The sequence below is a fragment of the Lissotriton vulgaris genome, chromosome 2_1, assembly GCF_964263255.1.
Source record: "Lissotriton vulgaris chromosome 2_1, aLisVul1.2, whole genome shotgun sequence".
In the NCBI taxonomy this organism is placed as follows: Eukaryota; Metazoa; Chordata; class Amphibia; order Caudata; family Salamandridae; genus Lissotriton; species Lissotriton vulgaris.
The window spans coordinates 249574380-249592964 of NC_141687.1; the positions used below are offsets into that span (position 1 = coordinate 249574380).

Here is an 18585-nt window from a genome sequence, read left to right on the forward strand (position 1 = left end):
GGTAACGAAATCGGACATTGGGGTCAGTGGCTCACACAATGGAATCAGTGGTATCCCAGCCACAAAAAATTGTGTCCATGTCCGCATCACAACCATCTTGTATAGCATGGATTAGGACAGGTTGGAGGTATTCCAGGACACCTGGGAAGACTTAAGCCACTGAATCCCAAAGAGCGTGGTAATACCTCCCAGCAGGCAACTGGCATTCACGAACCTGAGGATTAAACTGGTGAAAGAAAATACACTCCCGTCCCAAAGGTGTCCACTCTTTTGGACCCCCTATATGAGAAAGTGGTCAGAAAAGTGTTTAGATTTATCCCATGGATAGATGCCTGCACCACTAAGCTCTCAGGCAAAGGGTGCTGGGACAAAAATGTGGGGTCCCAAGTAGGAGAGTATCCATGAGTGCCTCATTAAAAGGGAGCAGAGGACAAGTGGTGTTTTGCTCTAGCTGGAGGACTTCATTAAGGACATTGGTTTTGACCTCTCAAGTGGGAAGCTGGATGTCAAGAATGTCAGCCACCCTCTGTGTGACCATTGTGAAGGATGCACCCCTCAGTGTCAGGACCTGGTGATGTTAGCAGACCAGAATCATGAGGTCATCTTACCAATTCTTCATCACCTGCATCACAATCATTGTCAGAATTGGTATCAAACAAGGAATGTAGATTATGGGATCTTCCTTGTGGCAGTGGGACATCAAGCGATGCAGGATGTAGTTAGATGGAAAACTAGGACAACCGCGGTTGAGGCTGTAGTGGCACCGACTCGGAGTCAGAAAGCACAATGGGCACCAGGCCATCCGGTGTCAATGGAGTCTGCATCAGCGTCAATGCTTTGGGAACAGGCATGAATCATTGAGCCGGATGGAGACTTACCAGTGTTTTCAGAAGGTTCGAATGGCGCCATGGGAAAACTAACTGGGGTATTCCAGATGGAGGGCTCACTGGTGAGCCAGAGGAAGTAGGAAGGGATCTAAAGAGTCACAGCATAACCTTGTGTAACTTTTGGATCCGCTGCTGTGTCACTGACGGCCCTGTAAACTTTGGTTGTGCCAGGACAAGTTGGTGGATCGGCTCCTAAGTCCAAAGGCTCTCAGAGCAAGATCGAAAGGATTAATTAACGCACGCCTTCTCTGGAGCTCGAGAGTGGCGGGAAGGCGGTTTAGTCCCGGTAGGATTTTTAATGGTTTTTTTTCTTATCTGAAGATTTTGAGCACAATGACAATAGACTTATCCGGCTTCAGGACTGTAAATGGAACAGAGTCTGACCTTTGGATTGATCTTGACGAGGAGTCTTCCAGTGCTTGGTGGCGTTCATCTGCGCTTCGGGTCCTGTATGGCTTTCAGGTCCATCAATGCGCAGAGACTGCAGGCCTTACTCATGGCTTGACCATAAGTACCATAGGCAAACATGATGGGTATCTGCCACATACATTGGCTTTGCTTCTGTCCGTCCCCTCTGTAGTTTTGGGAGGTGACATGTCCCTTACACATTGAATTAAACGTTTTAGAGGCAAAAGCATCCCTGTAGGGACAACAAGATCCAGATCCACACCCGGTTACGTGGAAATAAAGGAAATGGCGTCGGCAAACAAAAGTGGCACCATTATGGGCTCCGCACGTCATTTTCAGAGCATAATGGTGTCTGGGCTTAGTCCCACAGCACTAACTACCAGCACACAGAGGTAATGCAGAGAAGGTTCCAGATCAGTTTGACAGCTGCGGAATATTCAAAAGGTGAGGAATCTGCAGTTATAAGTCTCTAATTAGAAAGGGTATTATATCAAAACAAAAGCAGTGTATCTAGCTGATTTTACAATTCAATTTCTCTGAGGAAACACTCTGGGTGGATCACTAGTACCAATTAACATTTGCCACACCTGGAATGGGAAAACAACGTATGGGATAGTGTGTGGCGTCTATTTCCCCTGCATGTGATTCCCAGTTCTACGGCTGGGAGTGCTTCAGCTGGACATTTGCCTGGGAGAAACACTCCCAACACGCACTGTTTGCATAGAAATCCTCTTAGTGGCTGAAATCCGGACTGCCAGCAGACTCCTGCTCAGATCCATAAAGTTGCAAATATTTCTTAAAGCAGACGGTTCTTGAACTAAAAGTAAGAAGCTGATGGTGAAATATTAAGGCATTCAAACAATTTTCTTATCAACAACACATTCCTAGGACAGCAGATGTAAGCTAAATAGATAACGTACCTGGGTGTGAGCCTTATGTCTACACTTTCGCTACTACAGTATGTACTATGCAGCAGAGTTATCAACAAAATGACTGAAAGTGAAATAACTCAGAGCAAAGACTTGTCTGTTCTGAAGCTACCGTCAAAAGACGAAAAATAATCCCTACAAGCTCCAATACTGCGTAAACATTGAGGCACACCTGGATGAAAAGCGATATTTTAGTTACACAAGGTTCATAAAGGAGGAAGTCTGTGCATACCTCCAAAAAGAATATGCCACAGCAAGCCTAACTAAACATTACACACTTATTAACCGTACAGCAAGTAGATAGCATGGCAAGATTATGATATCATTATTCAAAAGTTAACTTTATTTGGTTAATTAAAACCATCAAAGTGCAAAAAACAAAACAAAACCAATCAAAACCATATACGTTAGGCACATAAATGCAAACTCATTCAATTTCCCCCAACTTACAACAGAGTGACAGGCATTATATTTTTTAACAAAGAACAATTAAAACAATTATTACACTTCATGACATCTTACTATGTTCGGGTCATCTTACTATGTTCGGGTCATTATCTACCAGAAGTTAAAAATACACTTCGAAGGGTTGCATGACACTTCATGAATAAATAAATAGGGGGAAATAGGAATACAGCACTCAAACATAAAATAATTAGGCCCGGGAATTAAATAAATAAAATCAAATGTAGCCCATCTTGTTTTTATCCAGTGTCATATGAAGAGAACATTAAAAATAGGTAACTAAGTAACATGATTTAGAACAGAGTTCACGGTGTGGTTCAATGGTAACCTGTTCCTATGCCTAATTTTACCCGTTAGAAAACTTGCTACTTCAAAGCACACCCTAGGGGACGCTAGCATTTGCAAATATGCCAGTGCCAGTCTGACTTGTTCAAAGTTACAGCCTCCGAGTGAAGGAATAATGCATTTCCTACGTAATGTATTATAATAGGCACTGAAAAATACTAAATGGAGGGTGTTCTGGTCCGAGAAGTTGCAGAAGTTATCATAAGGGCAAGGATCTAATGTTCCTTCTTTAAAGTACCCTTTCAGAAACGCTAAGAGCCAGGGGACCATGTTATGTCTAAATCTTATTAAAACAAAAAGGTAGTATGGTTTGTTTATGTAGGATAAATATGGTTGGAGCGGTCTGCCCAGGCTCAGTGTGACAAAGCTTCTCACCGTAGGTTTTGCCAATTCGTTCCCCTCTTTTGATGACATACATCTATCCAAAAACTGCCGCTTAAATTGCCTTATGGCTGATTTGCTCAATACTGTGGGGCTCAAAAACAGGTCAGGACACCCAAGGATTTCCATCTGGTCCTTAATGTATCAAATCAATGGGAAATCTAACACCTTATCTCTAGAGAGACAATCTTGGATAATCAGTTGGATAATCAGTTGGTTGAGATTTGGCGTGGGTTGTGCCCAGATTCTCAGCCAGCACAGTAAAGGAGCAACCGCAATCTGGCTGGAAATAAAACGTGCTCCTAATTTATGTTAAAAACTGGGGTGGAGGCCGGGATAACAGTCGACGCAATAAAGCATTTTCGGCCCCCTGAATTTCTCAGATATCTATATATCCCCAGACGTCGCTCCCATAAGTCACCATAGGGAGACACTTAGCGTTATAGATCTTCAGGAGTGCCGGGAGTGGCTTTGATCCAATTATTTTTGTAAAGTCTAGGATAGTCCCCGAAGCGCTAACTAATACGTTCTTTTTGTGAGTGCGCTGTGTGGACCAGCGCACTCACAGAAGTCTGTAAAGTCTTGTGAATTCATGAAAGCCTCATATCTGCACTGAATACAAGGGTATGGGTGCACTTTTGAGACTTTATTTAATAATTGGGCCTTCTAATTAGGACTGGTGTTAACTACGACCCTTTGTGTTTATTAAAATTCTCTCTCTCTCGGTCTATTGGTTAACTTCACTGTGAGTGACCGCATTCTGTTCTTTCACAAGGAGCATATCGACACAGTTTTGTTCAGTGCCAGGAACTACAGTGGCAATGTGTGCTTTTTGAGACCATTTTTTGCATTTGCCAATGTTTGTTACAATGGTGAAGACCCAGTAGCTCCCACACCAATAAGGTTTTACAATAACCATGCCAAAACAAGTCAAGTATTAACAAAACCAAAAGGCTGACCAACAATTTCAGACATACTGGTTTTACCAATGCTTGTTTGTTTTTGTTTTCTATAATCTTAAAACTGGTTACACTGACTTTCCATTATGAATATTTTTGGCATATACTAGCATACATCCACACATTTTACTAAACGATGCTGCAAAGAAATGACACCTAAAATTTTACAGTACTTCAGTGAAATGTTTTTGCTTTTTTTGTGAACATTTTATTTTGAAAGCAAAGAATCATCACTATCGCTTTCCGGCTATGCAAATATTTGCATCTACTCAGAGCATTGTGGGAGCATTCTACATAGCCTCACATTGCTAAACATTGAAAATGTATACACATTTTTATACTGGAACCACTGTCAGTAGTGCAATCTGAGCTTACAACACTTACTTAGAGCGCTCACCCTAACAATGAAGGGTTGCATTAATGAACCATGAATACAAGTTTGAACAGCAATAACACATGGACACAAATATTACCTTAACAGCAGGCAAGGACTTTTCCCTGATCGATAATGTGGTACTGTAAACTGGCAGCCAAAGAGTTAGTGCTGTGGGGGGTTGGGCCTACTTGTCCCAAGGACAAAATGCATACGAAAACTTGTTGCCCTTGACCCCAAACATATGTCCCAGGCATCGGCCTATAGGAATTCCACATCCCTGAATCCACGCTGTTTCTTAACTGAGAAAAGGGGTTGGGTAGGTGGCACTATTTATATGAGGTAACCCCCATGTGACGTTTGTCGCTGGGGTTTCCGGCTGGCTGCTTACGCCACAGTGTGCACCACACCACATTTTTGTTTCTTTATAGGAATGTTTGGGGCGTGGGGATGGAGGATTTTGGTTCTATTAAGGGATAGCTTTGGCGATGTGGGTCTGCTGAAGTTGGTGGGGGCAGAGGGATGGCTTAGTTTAGAGTTGGGGTTAGTTGATGTGATCGTACCGACTGCACAGACGAGACTCACGCTGATTGTACTCTTTAATCGTGGCAGCAAGACATTGGTATTAGCAGGATTGTTTCAGTAGGACTATGGGTGATATATACAACTGTATGACATGGAATGGCCGAGGGCTCAATACCCCAGAAAAAATTACACAGGTGTTCGCATATTTGGATCGCCATGAAATTCAGATCGCACTCCTCCAGGAGACGCATCTAACCACGACTTTTGAGACTAAAATCGCTCTCAGGTGGGCGGAGTATAAATTGGACTCATTGTACTCCTCATTTGCTAGAAGGGTGATCAACCTAGTGAAGCGTGGCCCTACCTTTACACCTATCAGAAAATATACAGACACTGAGGGGCGCTGCTCCATGGTACACGGTATACTAGGTACCTCCCTGGCCACCTTTATCAACGTATACGGCCCCATGGCGGATGAACCAGAAATATTTACGCGTCTGTACAGCGCTATGCGAGAGTGGCCTGAGGCGGCCACTGCGTGAGGGGGCGATCTCAACACATACTTGGACCCTCCTTTGGATAAATCAAGTCTGCAAGGCCTGCGCACACCTAGAATTGGACAGAGCGTTAATAATGCTATGCTTCAATTTGGTCTTGTAGATGTATGAAGGCTGCAGAACGGCTCTGCGAAAAAGGGCACGCAAGCTACACCTGCACATAACAGCAGATCCCGACTAGATTACTGGCTTCTTAATGGGGTGGCGAATAACTGTGGTGATACTACCACGCACTCTGTCAGATCACAATTCGGTGCTGCCCACATTCAAAATTATGACTAACATACACTGACCCTATGTGTGGCGCTTTCGCCCGCAGGCACTTTTAGACCCTATCTATAATGACACAATACTTTGATGTTAACACAGGTACAGTGGAGAGCGCGGACACACTATGGGAGGCTTTTAAAGTAACTATCAGAGGGGTTTGCATCAGCACCATGGCTAGTAATCTAAAAGGTATTCGCGGGCAGCACGCTCACACCGAACACAAACTGTCAGAGCTAGAACACGGATACACAATCGCACCCTGTCCCTCGACCTTAGCACGTATTCACGAATTGCTACTAGACTATACCTCCTGAGCGGAATCCGAGATCCGCTATATAGCGCACAGGCATGTGGCGCGGGCCTATGGGGAGGAAGGGCGCCCATGCCGCAGCCTGGCCACGAAAATCAAAGTCAGAGAGGACTATCATCACATAGCTAAAATTACAGATCATCAAGAGACGGCTTACAATGCCCCTGCGTCCGCGGTTTCCAGTCCGACCTGTATAAGTCATGGGGGAAGTGCGGAGGAATTAGATTTAGACGCCTAATTATCCGACATAGCTTGCGCATGGCTAGCGGATCATCACCGACAATATCTAAACCAACCAATAGAGGAGGCAGATATAAAGGGGGCAATATGTTCACTGCCCAACCAGAAAGCAGATGGGCTCACAGCCGAATTGTACAAAGCGTACATCGATCTAGTTACACCCCACATGCTTGAAATGTAGCACAAATCTGGCTTCCTGCAGCCGTCTTTTCGCCAAGCCCTGATCATTACATTGTTAAAAAAAGATAAGGCTCCGGACATTTGCGAATCTTACCAACCGTGGTCATTAATAAATCTTGATACCAAGATTCTGGCAAAAATATTGGCTACCAGACTGCAGCCCCTAATGCCTAACCTGGTCCTCCCGGATCAATCAAGTTTTAATCCGGAAAGATCTAAGTCTCATAATTTGAGAACTATTTTTGCCTGGTTTCATATCTTAGATCCTGAGCTACCTACCGCCGGGGACCTACTGGACGTGGCAAAAACGATTACATTGAATGTGATTATATGTTTCACATACTGAGACACATGGGATTTCCGCCACTGTTCCTCGGGTGGGTACAGCTTTTATATACCAACCCCTCGGGGATAGTGAGCATCGGAGGACTGACATTACCAACCATTTTGGATTTACAGAAGTACTCGTCAGGGGTGCCCACTATCCCCTTACAGTTTGCATTAGCTCTTGAGTCGTTGGCGTGCATTATTCGTCAACGTCACAGGAAATCAGCACTTAATTTTCTGCATTGCCCAGTTGGCATATCACTCTACGCCGACAACATGGTATTATTTCTAAGAGAACCGAGTCGGTATTTGGCTGGAGTACTGAGGGAATACATTCGCTTCAGACTCGTCTCGGGTCTGCAAATCAATTGGAATAAAATCGATAATTATACCACTCACTACCAAAATGGCCTCTCCGAGTGTGGAGATACTGATGCTGACCACAGAGCCGCTGAAGTACTTGGGGGAGGGGTCTGGGTACACCGTGAACCCGAAATAGTGATTAGAGAAAACTTTGGCAGGGCATGCGCCTCTTAGGGACAACAGGTAGACAGATGGAACAGATTACCACTCTCTCTAGCTTATCGCATAGCGATCATCAAAATGGTTATAACTTCTTATATTTATTTTGCAATATTCCAATAAAGCTGCCACTACAGTTTGTCAAATAAGTGCGATCCTCTTATTCACTTGATATGGGGGGAGAGCAGGCCAGAGTGAGTTGGACCACACTGACACTGGATTATGCTAAAGGAGGCTTTAGCACACCAGACCTCTTTCTATACTATTTATGTGCTCAAGCACAATATGCCTATAATTGGGTCAAACCACAGGGGTACACTCCACATGTTGCGGTGGAAGGCGGTGATGCACACCCGGTTCCGCTATCCGGGGTGCTCACACACATCCATAGAGGCACGTCACGAACAGAAATCAACATGCTGGACACGACCATAGGAGCATGGCAAGCTGTAGGCAATAAAACTAATAAGCTCCCTATTAATGCGCCGGCGCTGCCCTTCGTACATCATGCGGCCCTCTCAGTGACACGAGAAGAGGGCACTATTAGAGCACTGAGGGAAGAGAATCTCATGACCATGCAGGACGTATACCCGGATGGACACTTTTCACAGCAGAAAACCTGAATTACGTAACTAATCAATCGATATTTTTCAACTTTACCATACACAGACTATGGCATGCGGTAAAAGCTCACTACCACACATACCCAGCTAAACTATCAACTCTGCGGGCTTAACAAATGCTATTAGTGGCGCCATCTAGACGTAAACTGGTTCTGAAACTTTATAGAGAGTTGAGGGAAGAGAGGGTCTCTAAACCGGAAAGAAGCCTAGACCGATGGAATCACAGTTTAACCCCAACACTACTAGAAGAAGAATGGGTGCATGTGTGCAGGCTGACCAGTTCCCTCACACCTAATGGCAATTTGCGCATTATTCATTTCAAATACCTCCACCAGATTTACCACACTCCCGCCAAGCTTCATAAGTGTGGCCTTCGTGAAACAAGTAACTGTAAACGATGTGGCCATCCTGACGCAGAGTTTCTACATCTTGCATGGGAATGTAGACGTGTGCTATTTTTCAAGGGGGTACTGCAGCATATACAAGAAATTACGGGGGTTATATTGCAATGTACACCTACAATCTGGTTATTGCATTACGTACCTCATCTGAAAGGGCCGGTGGGTAAATTTGTGCACATTGCACTATTGCTTGCCAAGCGCTGTGTCGCGCTACACTGGGAAAGTGCAGTAGCTCCGAACACCAAGAGCTAGGTTAAGGATATGGTGTATTGCAACGAGAATCTTGCATTGTATGCAGAAGAACTGCCACAACATCTAGACCCGGAGACTTGTAGGAACCGCTTCGACAATACCAGCAACTCCAAGCTGTCAATGTCCCACAGACTGATTAGTGATATCTTATTGTAGTAAGCATATCGCCTGACCACAAATGTACAACATGATGCTGTTGAGATGACTACTAGAAATGTCCTTTTATGTGAAAGGGCGATCACAGAATGGTTGTAGGTTTTGTAATTGTTATACAGCTAAACAGGGCAGTTACCTATTGAATTACCTGAAATGCCAATAAACAGAATTTGAAAAAGTAAACACAAAAAAAGAAAAACATTCTGAACCAGCCTTATGAACGGAGTCAGAAGCAGCTGATACACAAAATCAGTGCAGATAAGTTGTGATATGACTTCAATGGTCCCAATATGAGACTTGCTCCATGGTTAATAAACCCAGTGTATGAAGGCTAGGATCCTGGCCAGTAGCCAAACCAAAGAAATGATCTATGCCAGGCGTTCTTAATCTTTTGACTTCTGGGGACAACACCTTAGTCAATACTGGAATCCATGGAGACCCACAACCATTATTAGAATCAGTGGGCGGAATCCAAGGACACCCACTAAATCATTATTGGGAACTGGTAGTGCCCACTTAGTCATTACTGGAATTCAGGGATCTCCACTGAATCCTTATTGGAATATGGGGGCCCCACTTAGTAATTACTGGAAGCCGGTGACCCTGGCTTAAGCAAGTTTGATTATTTGAATCTGAAAATAATACACAAACAAGCATTCATCATATACACAAATTATGAAATATTATATTTAATTTACTAACAAATAAAAAAAACAGAATTTTCATTTTAATGGAAGGTAGTAGCTTTTCCAAATTCAACTGTGGCTAATACTACATTTTTACTAACATTATTCTTTTGATATTATTTAATTTTCTAAGCAGGCAGGGACACCCTGCGTAGACGTTGAAGACCACCAGGGGTCCCCGGATAACGGGTTACAAACCACTGACCGTTACAAAACATAACTACTTTAATTAACAGCATGACTTGCAAGGGATCTGCAGGAGGATGCCACCAGACTTGACAAGAGTCTTGAGTGGTAGGTCACTTTTGAAAACACACTGGGGAACAATGGAAAAGTCAGGATCAAAGGTTACCACTAAATTGCATCTGCCTGCTTAGGTGTACGGCTTGGGTCGAGGGGTGGCTTCACCACATCATCGTGAGGGAGTTGGGTCCACCGGTCTCAGAAACATCTTGTTATTTGAGGCCCTCAGATGGAGATAGGTGCCAGTGGAAGAATAAAAGGCAATCACTAATTAAAAACACAGTTTTCAAGTAGTTTGATGTAGCTACTTACAAGCAAATCAAATTACTTTAAAACAGAAGAATGCATCGCCATTTCCAACTTTTTAGGAATGCCTTTTCCAATTTTACAAAAAGTGCTTAGTCACCAATAGCAGTCCTTAGATAACATAACAATATTGATAAAGAGGTCATTTCAAATATTATGTTCAGATCCTTTACATTTCGAACATAACTGTACTAATAAAATTGAGGAAAAAACATTAGATTAATTTTCTCGATTCCTCCTCTGAACCTAGGAAAGTTAAAAATAGGTTGGTCTGGTTATTTAAACAAGTCTTATTCCTTAGAAAGCACCTCTTAGAGTTCGCACTTTTGAAAGGTAGAGTAACTTAGATGGAAGGACACAACGTATAGTTTCTTACCCGGTGTAGTTTTGCAGCTTGAAGACTTTCTGGATTCACTATGCTGTGCATTATTTCGCCATTTGGTGATTGGGTCCAGAATTGTATTTTTTATTTTTTTTCCGTAGCCCAGGTGGGCGTCAACATACCACCATTTGGTGTACTTCGTGACATCAACATTCTTCCTCCGAAGCTCCCACCTTTGGTCGCCATCTTTGGATTCTTTTTTCTTCTTTTTTAATTTTTTCCTTCTTCTCTTTTTAAAGTCTTTCTTCTGTTTTAATAGCCTTCCACCTGTCTCATCTTTCTGGTGGAGGAGGGTGGGATCGCAAGTGAATCCAGAAAGTCTTCAAGCTGCAAAACTACACTTACAGGTAAGAAACTATCCGTTTTGCAGCATGAATCTTTCTGGATTCACTATGTTATGCATAGACTTTGTAGCGGTTTGTTAGGTTTGTGGTGGCTGGGTGGAAGATAAGCTTTGGTTACTGAATATATGTTGTAAGACCTTCTGTCCCACTTGCGCTTCCTTGTTCATTTGAATATCTACGCAGTAGTGCTTAGTGAACATGTGCACTGAGGACCATGTTGCTTGGCAAATTTCTTGAATAGGTGAGTTTGCTAGAAACACAATTGTTGCGCCTTTCTTCCTTGTTGAGTGAGCATGTGCTGCTCCTTGTAATTGTTGCCCAGATTGTTTGTGGCAGAATTGTAGGATTTGTGCAATCCATCGTGCAATGGTATTTTAGGTAACTAGTCGTCCCAAAAAACTGTTGGCAAAAGACAAAAAGTATTGCTTCGTTTTCCTGCACTCTTTTGTCCTTTCTATATAGTGCATTACTGGGCTCCTGGCGTCCAGTGTGTGTAACGCCCTTTCTGTAGTTGTGTGTCCCTCCTTGCATGTTGATGTAGAACATGGTGGTTGTATTGTCCGTTTGTATTAGTACCCTGTGTCCGTACAGTTGTTTCTGAAAGGCTTTCAAGGCTAGGAACACTGTGTTTAGCTCTAGGTAATTGATTTGCTTTATCACATCCTGTTGTGACCACAATCCCCTTACCTTGATGCCCCCTCACCCCATCTGGGAGGCATCTGTTGTGATAAGTCACTGTTGGAGTTGGTTGTGTGACAGGCTTGCCTTGTGTTATGCTCCTCTTGTTCCACCACGCTTTTCGTGCTGTATTGTTTGCGTGACAACCACTAGATCTTCCCAACTCTCTGTTGCCTGTGACCATTGTTGGATCCATTCTTGGAATGGCCTCATGTGTAGGCGGGTATTTGGGACCAAATGTATGCATGACACCATCATTCCCATCAGTTTGCTCACTACCCTCACTGTCAGAGCTTGCCCCTTGTGGTAAAGACATGTCTCCTTCAATATTGCCAAGGTTGTCTTTGCACTTGGAATCACCTTGCTCTGTATGGTGTTGATCTCTGCACATAAGAACATCTTCACTTGTTCAGGATCTATTGATGATATTCCTCAAAGGATTAAAAACCCTAGTCTGGCTAGTGTTTGTATGACTTCTTCCATGCGCCACTTGTATGGGTTTGCTTTTACAAGCCAGTCGTCGAGGTACGGGTATACATGTATCCCTTGCCTCCTTAGCGTGCTGCTACTGCTGCCAGGCATTTTGTGAAAACCCCAGGTGAGGGTTTGAGTCCGAATGCCAGCACTGTACTGGTAGAGAGTCTTGTTGATCATAAACCTTAGTAGAGGTTTGTGTTTGCGGTTGATGGGTTGTAATCCCCTTCCTGTAACTGGGATATTACCTCTCAGAGTGATGTCTTCTTGAATCTGAGTTTTTATGAACCTGTTTAAGAACCTTAGATCCGGAATTGGACATAAGGTTCCGTCCACCTTTGGTATGAGGAAGTAGGTGGAGTAGACCCCCTTGTTCTGTTCCTTGTATGGTACTATTTCTAAGGCCCTTTTCTTTAGAAGTTCTTCTGCTTCCTGCAGCAGATGAGAACGCTCCTTTGCTGAGTGTACTTTGCCTCCTGACCTTTTGCTTGGAGGTGGTTTTTCTAGCTCTATACAGTAACCGAATAGTATGAGGTTTTGTATCAGTTTGTCTGATGTGATCTTCCTCCACTCCTGGAGGAGGCGTTTTATCCTGCCTCCTACTGGTGTTGTGTGCTGGCGGAACGGTTATTGGTCTTGATTTAGTCTTTGTGTTGTGTCTTGCAGCACCCCTAGAGATGTTGACTGGGTGTGCGTTGGTTCTACTGAGGAGTCACTTGGATGTGGGTTGTTGAACCTCTCTCTGTCAGTTTCCCCTTCCTCGTGTGCGCCCTATAAAAGGATTGTCCTCGGGGTTGGTACTGACAGCTTTGCTGCTGCTGTCCCTGCTGTAGACCCTGGTTACCTCCTTGATAACCATGTTGGAAGGTTTGGTGTGGTGCCACAGGTTGGTGGTTCCCCCTACCTGTTGGTCTCCTTGAAGGGGTTTCTCTTCTCATTCCTCTGAAATGAGACACACCCATGGACCTAGCTGTTTCGTTGGTCTTTTTGAGTTGATCCAGTTTCTCATCAACTGGAGTGCCAAAAAGCTGTTCCTTGTTGAAGGGTATGTTGAGTATGTTTTGAATTTCATTTTGAAGCCCAAACCAGGCTTGCCCCCTCTGTTATTCCCAGCATTATCTGCCTGCTTGAGGTCTCCGTTGCGTCTAGGGCAGACTTCAGACATGTATTTGCCATGTTCTTTACTTATTCTACCAGGTGGCAAGCCCTTCTCTGGGATTGCTCTGGTAGGTTTTTTGGGAGTTTCACTTTTTCCCAGTGCTGGTATGCATGCCTGTTGACGAGAGCATTGGAATTGGTGATGCGCCATTGGATCGCCGCACTTCTTTCCATCTTCTTCCCAATTAGGTCCCCACTACTGCTCTCCTTGACAGGAGGTGGTCCTGTGTTTGTGGATAAATTTGCCCTTTTCCTAGCCGTGGATGTGATGATTGAATCTGCGGCTAATGATCCTTTATTATACATAGGGTCTATAGAAGTGTTTATATTTCTTCTCTGCCCTTGGGGTTACTGCTTTACACATAGCAGGTTCCTTGTAGGCTTCCTTCCCCTGGTCCAGCACACTTGGGAGCATCGGTAGGAACTGGCTTCTTGTCTGTGATGGCAACGGTCTCCAAGAGGAAGCAAGATTTAGGTTTCTCCTCCTCTAGCTGCACTCCATATGTGTCTGCAACTCTTTTGATGACATGGTCATAGATCCTATGTCGTCCGGCGGCGTACGCCTCGATGGACAGGCTTCTATACCTTATTCCGGTGATTCAGCGTCGAGATCCTGCCAATGCAAGTCCTGCGCCTTTGAGGATGTCGAGCCCTGGTAAATTTGCTAATCTTCCTCACCTTCAGCGCAGCCATAGTACAGCTCTTCCTCCTCCTGTTCATCGCCAGGTTCTGGTGTGGTTGGTGGTATAATTTCCTCAACGCACTTTTAGGCTTCGGCCGTGGGTTTCGACGGAATATTGTACAGTTTAATTTTCTCGAAGTCTTTCTTGCGTTGCAAGATGCTTACCATCTCTGCCTCGAGTCTTTTCTTTTTCTTTTCCATCTCGGCCGCATGTTCGGCGTCGAGGGTTTGGGCTTTCCTTTTCACGGTTGTCGAAGTCGTAGCCACTTTCAGGCCTTCATTTTTCGACGGCGAAGCCCCCCTTTTGTGGCTGCTCTTCAACTCCTTTCCCTTTTCTTGGGTTTTTGCCATCTGGGAGTCCTTTTCGAAGGAACCGACGGACTGTTTATCCTTGGATGCAGTTGCGGACGTCGAGTGTTTTGACGGCAATGCTCCCTTTGAGGACTTTGACTCACTTTTGCGAGTTTCAGAGGAGTGCCTGGGGTTCGAAGACTCTTACCTCCATCTGCGTTTTCTTTTCGACCTAGACGATGGAGTCCTCCGGTCCTTCGGCGATGTTGTCTTCTTCTCCACTGGAGAGTCCCAAATCTTGGAGCGCTGGAGGAACCGCCTGCCCCTGCATGTTGCAGTTTGCACTTCTTTGCCTCTCTCTTACTCTGAGGGCCTTGGGATGAATGTCGCGCAGGCGTTGCAGTCCTCATGTCGATGGTCAAGCAGCAGGCAGAGATTGCAAACTGGGTGTTAGTCCTTTTGCTCGTACTTGTGGAGGCTATTTGCACCAAATTTAAAGGGAGTTTTGTCCATCACCGCTCCCAGGGAGCCCCCTGTGTGCGCATTCTCTGAAGAAAAGTCAAAGTTTTCGATGTTCTGTCTCCTCTTTCGTCGTCCTCTGTGTGTGACTCGTAAGATGGCAACCAAAGGTGGGAGCTTCCGGAGGATGCGCGTAGACGTCACTAAGGACACTAAATGGTGGTATGTCGACGCCCACCTGGGCCAAAAAAAAAAAAGAACACAATACAATTCCGGACCCAACTACTAGATGGTGGAATAATGCACAGCATAGTGAATCTAGAAAGATTCACACTGCAAAACCACATTTTCCCTGGATCATACAATACAGACAAGGAAGAGATTGCAGATCTCCAGGAATCACAGATGACAATTTAACCACTAACACATATCTTTCAATTATAAGCAGGGCTCCCGGTTTTATGGTATATTTTTTTTTACATTTCCGTCTGTATCTATCCATATTTACTTTTTGGGCATTTTATCTGTATCCATATTTCTTTTGTGTTTTAGGTATAAATGAAGGTGTAAAACTACATTTCCATATTTAACTGATAGACGCTCACTCATCCTTTGATGCCTGCGTTTTTAAGCGATTTAAGCTGCCAATTATTAAATACCAATACATCCACTGGTAAATACTAGCCTTATACCACAAATGTGTATTGACACATGCCTGTATTTAAAGAAATTTCCTCCTGTTTTTTAATTTCCCCTGTTGTCCATTTGCTCAGCTGTTGGGCTATAATGCATGAACTATAGCACGGAGAGTCACTAAAAAGCAGCACAATGTTCTGTATTTATCCACTTTTAGAGATTAATGCAGACAGAACACACATCGTTTTCCGTCTGCATTTATCTGTAAAAATCCGTAGAAACGGAAAACAGGAAGCCTTTAATTATAAGTAATCTATGGAGGGACATCCCTAATTTTTTAGAACAATCCAATTTTTAGAATGACAAACATTCGCAACCCACCTACCTTTAATGGACATGAGCAGATTTTGCAATGCAACTAAAGTATCATGTGGTCTCGGATTGTTATTTACAGCCAGCACATTTTCCATTTAAAATGGCCACTAAACTTGCACATACATCTAGTTTCACTGTTAAAACTAGGTAGCATACAAATGATAGTGTGTGGAAATCTTGTTTCTAGGAATATTTATCAGTTACGCATCATGCTTTATTTCTTCTGATCCTATTAAAATCCGTTTCCAGTTCATTTCAGAATTACAAAAAAAAGTACTTCATTTTTGCTTTATTAACTGCTGAATGCATTCAGGTTATTTACAGGTATTTACATTTTGTTGTGCGGTGAAAAAAGACAACATCCTACAGCCTTTCCTTGCACACTCTATGTACCTTAGCAAGATTGTCACATAACTCACTTTAAAAACTCCTCTCACTTTGGTGTTAGAGAAAGAAAAGTAAACTTCAATCCCCATGTTCAAGGCATAAGTAGCAATTTGCCAGAAGACCCAGCCTGGCATTTAATCTAAATTTGTGTGAAAACAAAAAATTTTCAATTTGGCAATTCCAAGACAAAGCGCAAATAGCGGTTTGGAGATCAAAGAACAAGCATGGAAAGTTATCTGTGTCTTGGTGTACTGTTAGAGGCAAAACTCCAGTTTAAGAACCAACCGAAAACAATTGCCACTAGTTACCTGCAAAATCAAATATGGAAGATTAAAAAAACTTAAATAGCACATAAAGTACCCATACTTCAGAAATATTTAGAGTGAAACTGGAACCAGCAATCTTATACCGGTCCCCAACATGGGGCTCACAATTACATAAAGATTTAGATAACATATACTCATGTGCAATCAGCAAGGTTTTTGGTCAACAAAAAAGTACTCCAGTGTGTCACACCTTTGTCTGGAGTTTGGGAAGATAGGCCTACCAACTCACATATATTAATGTTATTAACTACAGCTTAGGACTGAGGAATGCAGCCTGGGTGTCACGAAAAAGCCTTGAAAGAACTAGCTGACATCCCTAAAATATACAGTGAAAGCGGCCCACAGTATTTGGATAGAATCCTAAATGAACTACAGATAAAGAAGCATTGTATAAACAAGATCGAACATAACTATTTTAAAATGGGTGCCAAGTCTTTGGCTACGTTGTTTTCATTCAGGGGGAAGAAAGAGGCCTTTACCAAGCTAACAAGGGCACAATTACTGTTAACATCTTATTCTTCATTGTCTCCATTGCCATATTTGGCTAGAAATATGAAACAATCTATGAGAAACAAATGTATGAGAACGAGATTTATGCTGCTACCCCTTAAAACTTTACAATCATGGAAGAACACTATGTGTCCTCTGCAGAGGGTTTAGGTATAGTGCTGAATCAATAGAACATGTAATCTGTTTGCGGTATCTTAATGCTGTACCTTAGAAGGAAGTACCTACGCGCATGTTTTAATAGACTGGGAGTTAGGTTCATTATGGCAGCAATTAATGAGTACCTGTGCGGCGTGCAGCTTCAGCTTACGAATCGCTTACTAAAATTCATGGAGCTAGCCATACCGGAGCTTGCGAAAGTAAACGTGACCCTACACACCCAGCCATGCCCTCTGTATTAAAGGTCCTGTAGGACGGGGCACGTAAGCACCACTCTCAACGGGCAAGCTATCAATGTATAAAGCAATGCATTAACAAGTACAGCACTTCACACTTTACTGAAACTTGATGTCTAGGGAGGACAGCCAGACTCGAGAAGGATTCATTAACACACCCAGCTTTTTATTGAAACTTCTCATCTAAAGAGTAAAGCTGCAGGACACATTAATTATGATTGGGAAAACCAGGATAATTCCATGTACATGTCTGGTATGATAATAAACACAGCCCTCTGCATACGGTTTAGTCGAGGCGGTTCGTGCAAATACATTGACTGTTACTTTGTATCCATTATATGCACATGTGTTATTGTAATGGTTTTAATTAACCCATCAATACATTTTGATCCGATGTCGGTCTTTGAAGCACAGCAAAAGTGGCATGACCAATACAAGATGTAAAGAGGCCTTTTTTTTTGCTCGGACTTCGGAATCACCAAAAAACGCCTTGTGATCAGACCCATAGTTTGAGAAACAGTGATCTGGGGTTTGTTTCATAAAAACTCATTCAAACACCTGCAAAATCAGACCTTCCACACCAAAAACAAACTGGGTACCTCATCATGCTGCTCGGAACACGATAAGATCTCCCCGTGAACAGGATCGGAGGCACGTGGCACTCCAGGCCTTACGCTACGCTCAGAAAACAGGGCTGTCTGACGTAAACTACGTAAAAAGACTGCTGCTGTAGCTAAGGACATCTATCGTCAGGCGATGATTTGCAACTTATAATGCCACATTCGCACTGCCGTTTAATTAAACTACAGGCTGAAACAAAGCGAGGTTCTTTCTGATTTTTTTTTTTAAACAGTACTAAAAATATATGAGCGCTATAGAACAAACAATTACAAAGCGATTGAAAAAGTTTACCTGATGTCCGTCCCAAGCACAGTCACCCGACCTGGGTCAGTACAGAGCTCCCATCCAAGACGCCCTTTGGCTCCGCTCAAAGGGGGCAGGTATTGGTTTGTTACGGTGGAGTACACATGGGGCTAAAGCCTGCAAAATATAGAGATGCGGCATTAAGCCATAGGAAGAACTGCCGTTTCGAAGCATGTGATGAAAGGTCAGGCGGATGCAAAATCTGGATTTGTAAAAATAAAA

The 18585-nt window shown here is 43.4% G+C and overlaps 1 protein-coding gene across 6 annotated transcripts in view; it reads right to left on the bottom strand.

The window, feature by feature from the left end:
* The window catches only part of CUEDC1 (CUE domain containing 1), a 673926-nt gene that overhangs the window by 547176 nt on the left and 108165 nt on the right, over nucleotides 1-18585 (bottom strand). For all 6 annotated transcript variants that reach the window (XM_086954843.1, XM_086954846.1, XM_086954848.1 and 3 more), the window contains one exon: nucleotides 18352-18480. The gene's annotated coding sequence lies outside the window, so the exon portion shown is untranslated. The remainder of the gene's footprint in view (nucleotides 1-18351; nucleotides 18481-18585) is intronic.